Source organism: Macrobrachium rosenbergii, chromosome 47, assembly GCF_040412425.1.
Source record: "Macrobrachium rosenbergii isolate ZJJX-2024 chromosome 47, ASM4041242v1, whole genome shotgun sequence".
NCBI lineage: Eukaryota > Metazoa > Arthropoda > Malacostraca > Decapoda > Palaemonidae > Macrobrachium > Macrobrachium rosenbergii.
This window is the reverse complement of record NC_089787.1, coordinates 2,818,685-2,828,195: the sequence shown is the minus strand read 5'-3', so window position 1 is coordinate 2,828,195 and position 9,511 is coordinate 2,818,685.

Below are 9,511 nucleotides of genomic sequence, written 5' to 3'. Positions count from 1 at the left end.
CAAACTCTTAAAAATTCTGGAAACATGGTTTCCCTTTGCTAAAAGGTTATCATTTAAGTCACCCAAGATAAAAATAGACTTATTTTTCAGACACGTTTTTAAAAACATTCGTCAAGTATGAAAAGGAAGCCGCAGGTGCCTTAGGGTGTCGGTATATACAGCCGATTATGAAAGAAGGAAACTTCCTATGTTGAACTTGCAGCCACACATCCTCAATCCCCTCAGAACCTTCCGTCTCTGTGCTATCCAATTTTGAGAAGGTCAGATTTTCTCGAATGTACACACACACTCCTGAGCCTCGTCCAGCATCACATCTGACAACATTATATTTAAGAATATTAATAAATTTATCATCCAATGATGGGTCATGCCACGTCTCACATATGCATAAAATATCAATATCCTCTTCCTGCAACGTATACTCTATTGCTTCAAAATGACAAAGCAATGACTGAGCGTTTAAACACTTGATTGTTAGAGGTTCACTTTTATCAGGCCCGAACCTTGTAGAGCTGTCGGCACTTTCTTCGTGGCCTCTGACCTAATAATCGTTGATGACATTGCACAAGCGACTCTTGTGGCCATAGTTATAACAATTGTTACATTTGATTCTATGGTCATAACGGCAATTCGACTGTCTATGGTTATATTCCCCACAATTATAACAACCTCTTTTGTAAATATTGTTTGTTTGAGTATTGTCGTATCGAGAGTCACGTCTAGCGAGTGTTTGGTGAGGCGAATCCGTATATTGAGGTCTACTATGAGCTCTGTCATTTTGTCTAATGGGCCTAGGAGGGTAGTGGGGTGTATTTGTTTTTCTGACCTGCTCCGATTTAAACGTCCTTTGATTATAAAAGTGGCTGTTTCTGATGCGGGTTCGAGATTCCGAATCGTGATGATCAAAAGTCTTGACTATTTGTGTGCAGGTTTTCGCACTACTACTCAGTTTCAGGAAGCTACACTGTTTATTGATGACCGATAGTAATCGAATGACACCATACCTATTCAGGACGGAATCTGATTCCACTTGATTATCAAGCACATATCATCAACTTCACCAGTGCCCAACCTGAAACTCAAGTTGGTTTTAACGAGGTGTACTCCGTTAACGGAACACCATTCCCTAAGCTTGTTATTATACAAGTTAATCGTGTCATCCAGGTCACTTTTCAGACAGGGCACGAGTTCACATACATATAAATCGATGTCCTCTTTTTGCGCTTCAGTTCCGATGTGAATGATCCTGGTCATCAATATATGATTTATGTCCATCTTTTCAATGAGGTCATTAGTACCGCAGTAAATAATGCACTTTGAGGGCATCAGTCAAGCTTCTCGCTTACCCAGCATCCTGCGAGATCCATAGTGGTGTCCCTAATCGTTTTCACAGTGCAGTTGTCTCCTAGATCAGATGGGCGCACATCACGCAGATTTTCGTCTCAATGAGAAGTGTCTCTTCATTTTCCACCGACAATGATTGATTTGCTGATCTCTGGCTAACTTTTTCTTCCAACATGGAAATTCTATCATTTAGCCTATTTATAGTTACATGAGCAGTCTTGAGCAGGATATTTAGTTCGTGTATTTCTGAATCCTTTGCAGCCAGCTTTCCTTTTATGTCTTCTATTTCACGAAAAATTTGACCGATGGCGTCGGACGATGGATTTACTTGTCGATCAGGGGCATTGTCGGTATCTCTCAGCTGGTGAGTTCTCAGAATCAGTTCGACTAACTGCTCCTTAGTTTGCCATACTTTGGTCATTCCTAAGTGGCGACATTGCTTTTGAAGCTCAACTTTTGTGAAGTTGTTGAGAAGATACTCCCTCGTAGGATTTACCAAAGAACTTTCTCTATCTTGGCTTTCATTTTCTCTCTCTATTTGCCTATTTATTTCTACTATGTCATCTACAGGATGAATTCCTCCTTCGGTGCTATCCATCTCAAGATATTTACGAAGAGAACACTACCTCAAGGGGCTTATGACGTAATATGGATCCTAGTGCGCATGCGCGAATCTTGGAAAACTTGAACAGGTAGCTCCTTCAGCATACGTATATTATTAAGGAGGGAAATTAAGGCTGAATCACTAACCATGACCCACTGTACTACTGTCACTTTATCCAATGTCACTTCATAGGTCCATATATAGCCCTGAGGAGCACACTTTGTACCAGAAACCAAGGAAACACTTCTGTTCTCTTGTTTACTTCAGAGAGAGTCACCTGCTCCGAACCGAGAGAGAGAGAGAGAGAGAGAGAGAGAGAGAGAGAGAGAGAGAGAGAGAGAGAGAGAGAGAGAGAGAGAGAGAGAAGAGGTTTTCACAATCCCTTCAGCCATTCTTATGAGACTGCACAAAGACCAGGTGGAAGAGGTGCACAAACAACCACCAAACACTTCTTTCTGAAAAGGAGGGAAAGGTTTGTAGAGTCACGTCCTTCTTCAGCAAAAAGTATATTTGATATTTGAGAGAGAGAGAGAGAGAGAGAGAGAGAGAGAGAGAGAGAGAGAGAGAGAGAGAGAGAGAGAGAGAAGAGGTTTTCACACTCCTTCAGCCATTCCTCCTCCTGCACAAAGACCAGGTGGAAGAGGTGCACAAACAACCAACAAACACTTCTTTCTGAAAAGGGAGGGGAAAGGTTTGTAGGAGTCCCGTCCTTCTTCAGCAGAAGTATATTTGATATTTAAGAGAGAGAGAGAGAGAGAGAGAGAGAGAGAGAGAGAGAGAGAGAGAGGTTAGAGAGAGAGAGAGAGAGAGAGGAGGTTTTATGGTCCCTTCAGTCATTCTTATAAACTGCACAAAGACTAGTTGGAAGAGGTGCACAAACAACCAACAAACACTTCTTTCTGCAAAGGGAGGGAAAGGTTTCTATGGGTCCCGTCCTTCTTCAGAAGAAGTGTATTTGATATTTGAAGAGAGAGAGAGAGAGAGAGAGAGAGAGAGAGAGAGAGAGAGAGAGAGAGAGAGAGAGAGAGAGAGTTTTCAGACTACCTTCAGCCATTCTTATGAGACTGCACAAAGACCAGGTGGAAGAGGTGCACAAACAACCAACAAACACTTATTTCTGAAAAGGGAGGGGAAGGTTTCTAGGGATCCCGTCGTTCTTCGGCAGAAGTATATTTAATATTAGAGAGAGAGAGAGAGAGAGAGAGAGAGAGAGAGGAGGTTTTCAGACTCCCTTCAGCCATTCTTATGAGACTGCACAAAGACCAGGTGGAAGAGGTGCACAAACAACCAACAAACAATTCTTTCTGAAAGGGGAGGGAAAGGTTTCTAGGAGTCCCGTCCTTCTTCAGCAGAAGTATATTTGATATTTGAGAGAGAGAGAGAGAGAGAGAGAGAGAGAGAGAGAGAGAGAGAGAGAGAGAGAGAGAGAGAGAGAGATAGAAGGTTTTCAGACTCCCTTCAGCCATTCTTATGAGACTGCACAAAGACCAGGTGGAAGAGGTGCACAAACAACCAACAAACTCTTCTTTCTGAAAAGGAGGAAAGGTTTCTAGGAGTCCCGTCCTTCTTCAGCAAAGTATATTTGATATTTGAGAGAGATAGAGAGAGAGAGAGATAGGAAGAGAGAGAGAGAGATAGGAAGAGAGAGAGAGAGAGAGAGAGAGAGAGAGAGAGAGAGAGAGAGAGAGAGAGAGAGAGAGAGAGAGAAGGTTTTCACACTACCTTCAGCCATTCTTATGAGACTGCACAAAGACCAGGTGGAAGAGGTGCACAAACAACCAACAAACACTTCTTTCTGAAAAGGGAGGGAAAGGTTTCTAGGGGTCCCGTCGTTCCTCGGCAGAAGTATATTTAATATTTGAGAGAGAGAGAGAGAGCCTTACGCCTTACACCTTACAATTCGTTTGGGTTGCCCCAGGTCCCTCAGTGTGAGGCGCCTTTGATGTCTACCAGAGAGTTGCTAACGCATCTTCCAGTATATTTTGCATCTTCCAGTCTTGGATGGTCTGGGATGCATCTTAGATATTTGTCGAGCTTATTCTTAAACACATCTACGCTCACTCCTGTTATGTTCCTCAGATGAGCTGGTAGCGCATTGAATAGACGCTGCATTATCGATGCTGGTGCGTGGTGGATTAATGTCCTGTGTGCTTTCCTTAATTTTCCTGGTATAGTTTTTTGGCACTATTAATCTACCTCTGCTTGCTCTTTTGATAATTTTAGTTCCATGATGTTTTCGGTAATTCCTTCTATCTGTTTCCATGCTTGAATTACCATGTAGCGTTCTCTTCTCCTTTCAAGACTATATAAATTTAAGAATTGTAGTCTTTCCCAGTAGTCAAGGTCCTTAACTTCTTCTATTCTAGCTGTAAATGACCTTTGTACACTCTCTCTATTTGTGCAATATCTTTTTGGTAGTGTGGGTACCATATTATATTGCAATATTCAAGTGGACTACGTACGTACGTTTTATAAAGCATAATCATGTGTTCAGCTTTTCTTGTTTTGAAGTGCCGGAACAACATTCCCATTTTTTGCTTTGCATTTTGCCAATAGAATTGCTATTTGATCATTGCATAACATATTCAATTCAACATCACACCAAGGTCTTTAACTGCTTCCTTGTTTGTGATTGTCTCATTATTAGGTCCTTTATATGCATATAGCATTCCTACTTTATCACCATAGTTCATTGATTCAAATTTATCAGAGTTAAATACCATCCTATTTATCTCTGCCCATTTATATATTTTGTTTAGGTCTCTTTGTAGCGAGTTCCTATCTTCATCACAAGCAATTTCTCTACTTATTCTTGTGTCATCTGCGAAACTTCTTACTACTGAGTCCTTAACATTACTGTCTATGTCTGCAATCATAATCACAAACAGCAATGCAGCTAACACCGTACCCTGTGGTACACCGGATATTATTGTACCTTCATCCGATTTCTCATCGTTTGCAATCACTATCTGTTTTCTGTTTTGCAAAAATTCTTTTATCCATCTTCCTACTTTGTCAACAATGTTATGTTTTCTAATTTTTTTCGCTAATATATTATGATCTACCTTGTCAAAAGCTTTTGCAAAGTCTAGGTAAACCACATCTGTATCTTTTTCATTTATCATATTTTTATATATGCTTTCATGGTGGACTAACAGTTGGGTTTGTGTACTTTTTCTGGGTACAAAACCATGTTGTCCTATATTGAACAATCTATTTTTCATTAAATGTTTCATTATATTTTTTTATTACCCTTTCATATACTTTCATAATATGAGATGTCAGACTCACAGGCCTATAATTACTTGCCTCTAGTCTTGAACCACTTTTGAAAGTAGGAGTAATATGTGCTAATTTATGCTCATCATAAATCTTGCCTGTATCTGTACTTTGTCTTAATAATATTGCTAGCGGCTTTGCGATTGAATGAACCACTTTCTTTAACAATATGGCAGGTACTCCATCTGGTCCTGCTGCTGATCCATTTTAATTTCATTAATAGCCTGCACAATATCGGCTTCTGTAATATCTATATCTGATAAATATTCAGTATTTTCATCTCTTATTTCTGTATCATTATCTTCATTGTCAATTCTAGGTGTAAATTCACTCTTATATCTTTCTGCTAATATGTTACATATTTCCTTTTTTCATTCGTTAATCGTCCCTTCAATTCTTAGAGGGCCTATTTCTACTCTTATTTTATTCATCTTTTTGCATATGAATAAAAAATTTTAGGGTTTTGCTTGATATTTTGTAGTGTCATTTCTTCTAGGTTCCATTTTTCATTTTCTTTTGATTGTATAATCTTTTTGTTCTGCATTTTCTATCTTACTTTTTAGTTCCATCACTTTCCATGCATTCTTTTCTTTTGCAAGAGCTTTTTTCACTTTCTAATTTTCTGGAACAAGATCCTTCTGTCTCTTGGAATTCGTGACTGATGATTACTTTTTTCTTCGGTATATATTTTTCCACTATTTCCTCTAATATTTTATATAATATATCGGTATTTACCTGTATATCATCACTTACAAATATGTTTTCCCATTCTTTGTTTAATTCTTCATTTATTTTTGACCAATTTATATTCTTACTATAGAAATTGTATTTTGCATATCCTTCCCATTTTTTCGTCTCTTGCTTTTCTCTGTTTTCGTATGTTCTGGAACGGACTGTTAGTTCTATGACATTATGGTCCGAAATACTCGTGTTATATACTATTATTTCTTTAACATAGTTCACCTCATTCACAAATACTAGGTCTAAAATATTATCCTTTCTTGTTGGTAGGTGATTTATTTGCTGAATGTTATGTTCTAGTAGCATATCTAATAGCTTTTCAAATTGCCTCTTATCTTCTGCACTACTATTGCTCTCTTTTTATATGTATAAATACAACCACAGTCTCCTATTCATTCTTTCCATTCTACAAAAGGAAAGTTAAAGTCTCCAGTTAGGAGTATAGTCCAGTCCTTGTGATTTCTACATATTTCATCCAATTTTTCAATTATTATGTCAAACTCTTTAGTATTAGGGGTCTATATATTACAATGTTCACTAATTTTTCAGATTCAAATTCTACCGCTATTAATTCACATTCTGTGTTACTATATTTCTCACAGATTTTTCCCTTGATTGGCATCTCTCCCATATATCATGGTTCCCCCTTGATTTCTATTTTTTCTATCTGATCTATAAGTTTGGAAACCCTTTATCTGGTCATCATTACCAGTCTCTTGGGAATACCAGGTTTCACTTATATTCAATATTTCTATTTTTCATTTTGGGTTAGTTCTTCTAAGAACTCTATCTTTCTTTTGAGTTACTCGAAACTAAACCCTCTTGCGTTCATCACTATGATGGTTTGCATATTATCTCCATTATCTAATATGGGTAATAATAAGGATTTTCCCATGTCTCTTTCCTGTTCTGATATGTTGATCTTTTTCATTTCCAGAAATTCGTCCATTAAAAAATCCAACTTTTCCATTATATTTGTTCTTCCAGCTTCATATTTATTCACTTTGTGCATAAACCTGCACTTATCTCATATCTGCACCATCCCCTAGCATCATAGATACATTGCTTGTTCCTTGTGCTATATCTAGGTGCTGATGGCTCATATCGTGGTGCTGACATTTCATAATGTGTTGTTGGCTTGCTTTTTGCCTTCATCACATGATCTTTGTTCTTTTCTTTATTTGTTTCATTTTTACCTTGGTTTTTATATGTATTTGATTTTGATTTTGGTTTTCATGGCTACAGGATGCATGTACCTACATTTCTTATTAAACCTACATCAATTTCCTTCTTTCCAGTTTCTACATATTTTTGGATGTAGATCTCTGCATTCCTCTTCATAGCCATCTAGATATGCCCATTTGCCATAGATCTCATAATTGTGACATATCTTGGGATGTTTGTAATAACATCTTTCACCAAACCTGCAATTCCCTCTTTTCAAAAGGGTGCATACTGTGTCTTTCTTTTCTTTTTTTTTTCTTGTTCTTTCCCATCAGTATGGAGATCCGGGTACAACCTCTTTGGGATTTTATTTTGATTTATCATGTCATAATTTATTTCTTCATATGTATGTTGCTGTATTGCCTCATATGTAGAATCTATGAGTTTCTCTGCATCCATACTATTATCCTGTTCTTTGTTTTCATTAATCTTTTTTCTCTTCAGTCTTATTTTCTTCTTTTTTCTCTTCTTCCTCTTCTTCATCTTCTTCATCTTCTTCATCCTCCACAATCTGTACATTAAGTCTTGATTTAATGACCTTGTCTATCCATACTAGACATGTTGAGCAAAATATTTTTGTGTCCTTATTTCTATTTTGCTCAACTTCAGCACATGAAGGGTGTGTCGGTACGTGGCAAGCATAGCATTTCCTAATCAGGTTTTGTGGATTTACAATGCTATACCACACTCTACATAGTTTACATGCTTTAGGCATCCGTTTGCCTATTGCATCAATCAATATATTCACTAATTCCACCATACTTATTTTCTTTGATGGAATGTGTTGATTTTTGTAGATTTTCTTTATAAGTCTTTTGATAACTTGAACTTTCATTGGTATCCCTTCTATTATTTTCATTATATTTTCTACAGATTTGCTCCAGTTTGAAGGATCGTATCCTTTCAATATGTCTGTGAATGCTTTCACATCTTTTTGGTCAATGTTGCAATTCATCTCCACGATCAGCAAACCAAGTTCCCTTCCTGCCAATTCATCATATTGAATATCTCCGATGCAAGCAAGGTTTCTCCACCTTTTGCCACTGTTGGTTGACTCCTCCATGATTTTCAGATTTTATTAATTCACTCGTAAACAACTTATTAGACAGTTTATCAATCTAATCTGATATTAAGCTAATCACCGATAGTTCACGAACACTTTTAGCTATATTTCATTCGCTAATTGTATGTAAGACGCGTATTATCGGGTAGATTATCCAGACCATGAACGATTACGTCTCACCGAGAGAATGTCACATCACAGAGAGAGAGAGAGAGAGAGAGAGAGAGAGAGAGAGAGAGAGAGAGAGAGAGAGAGAGAGAGAGAGAGAGAGAGAAGAGGTTTTCACACTCCCTTCAGCCATTCTTATGAGACTGCACAAAGACCAGGTGGAAGAGGTGCACAAACAACCAACAAACACTTCTTTCTGAAAAGGGAGGGAAAGGTTTCTAGGAGTCCCTTCCTTCTTCAGCAGAAGTATATTTGATATTTGAGAGAGATAGAGAGAGAGAGAGATAGAAAGAGAGAGAAAGAGAGAGAGAGAGAGAGAGAGAGAGAGAGAGGGAGAGAGAGAGAGAGAGAGAGAACAGAGAGAAAGAGAGATAGAAAGAGAGAGAGAGAGAGAGAGAGAGAGAGAGAGAGAGAGAGAGAGAGAGAGAGAGAGGACAGAATGAGAAAGAGAGAGAGAGAGAGAGAGAGAGAGAGAGAGAGAGAGAGAGAGAGAGAGAGAGAGAGAGAGAGACCTTACAGACCTGGACAATTCGTTCCAGGTTGCCCCAGGTCCCTCAGTGTGAGGCACCTTTGATGTCTACCAGAGAGTTGCTAACGCATCTTCCAGTATATTTTGCATCTTCCAGTCTTGGATGGTCTGGGATGCATCTTAGATATTTGTTGAGGTTATTCTTAAAACACATCTACGCTCCTCCTATTATGTTCCTCAGATGAGCTGGTAGCGCATTGAATAGACGCTGCATTATCGATGCTGGTGTGTGGTAGATTAATGTCCTGTGTGCTTTCTTAATTTTCCTGGTATAGTTTTGTGGCACTATTAATCTACCTCTGCTTGCTCTTTTGATAATTTTAGTTCCATGATGTTTTCAGTAATTCCTTCTATCTGTTTCATGCTTGAATTACCATGTAACGTTCTCTTCTCCTTTCAAGACTATATAAATTTAAGAATTGTAGTCTTTCCCAGTAGTCAACGTCCTTAACTTCTTCTATTCTAGCTGTAAATGACCTTTGTACACTCTCTATTTGTGCAATATCCTTTTGATAGGGAGAGAGAGAGAGAGAGAGAGAGAGAGAGAGAGAGAGAGAGA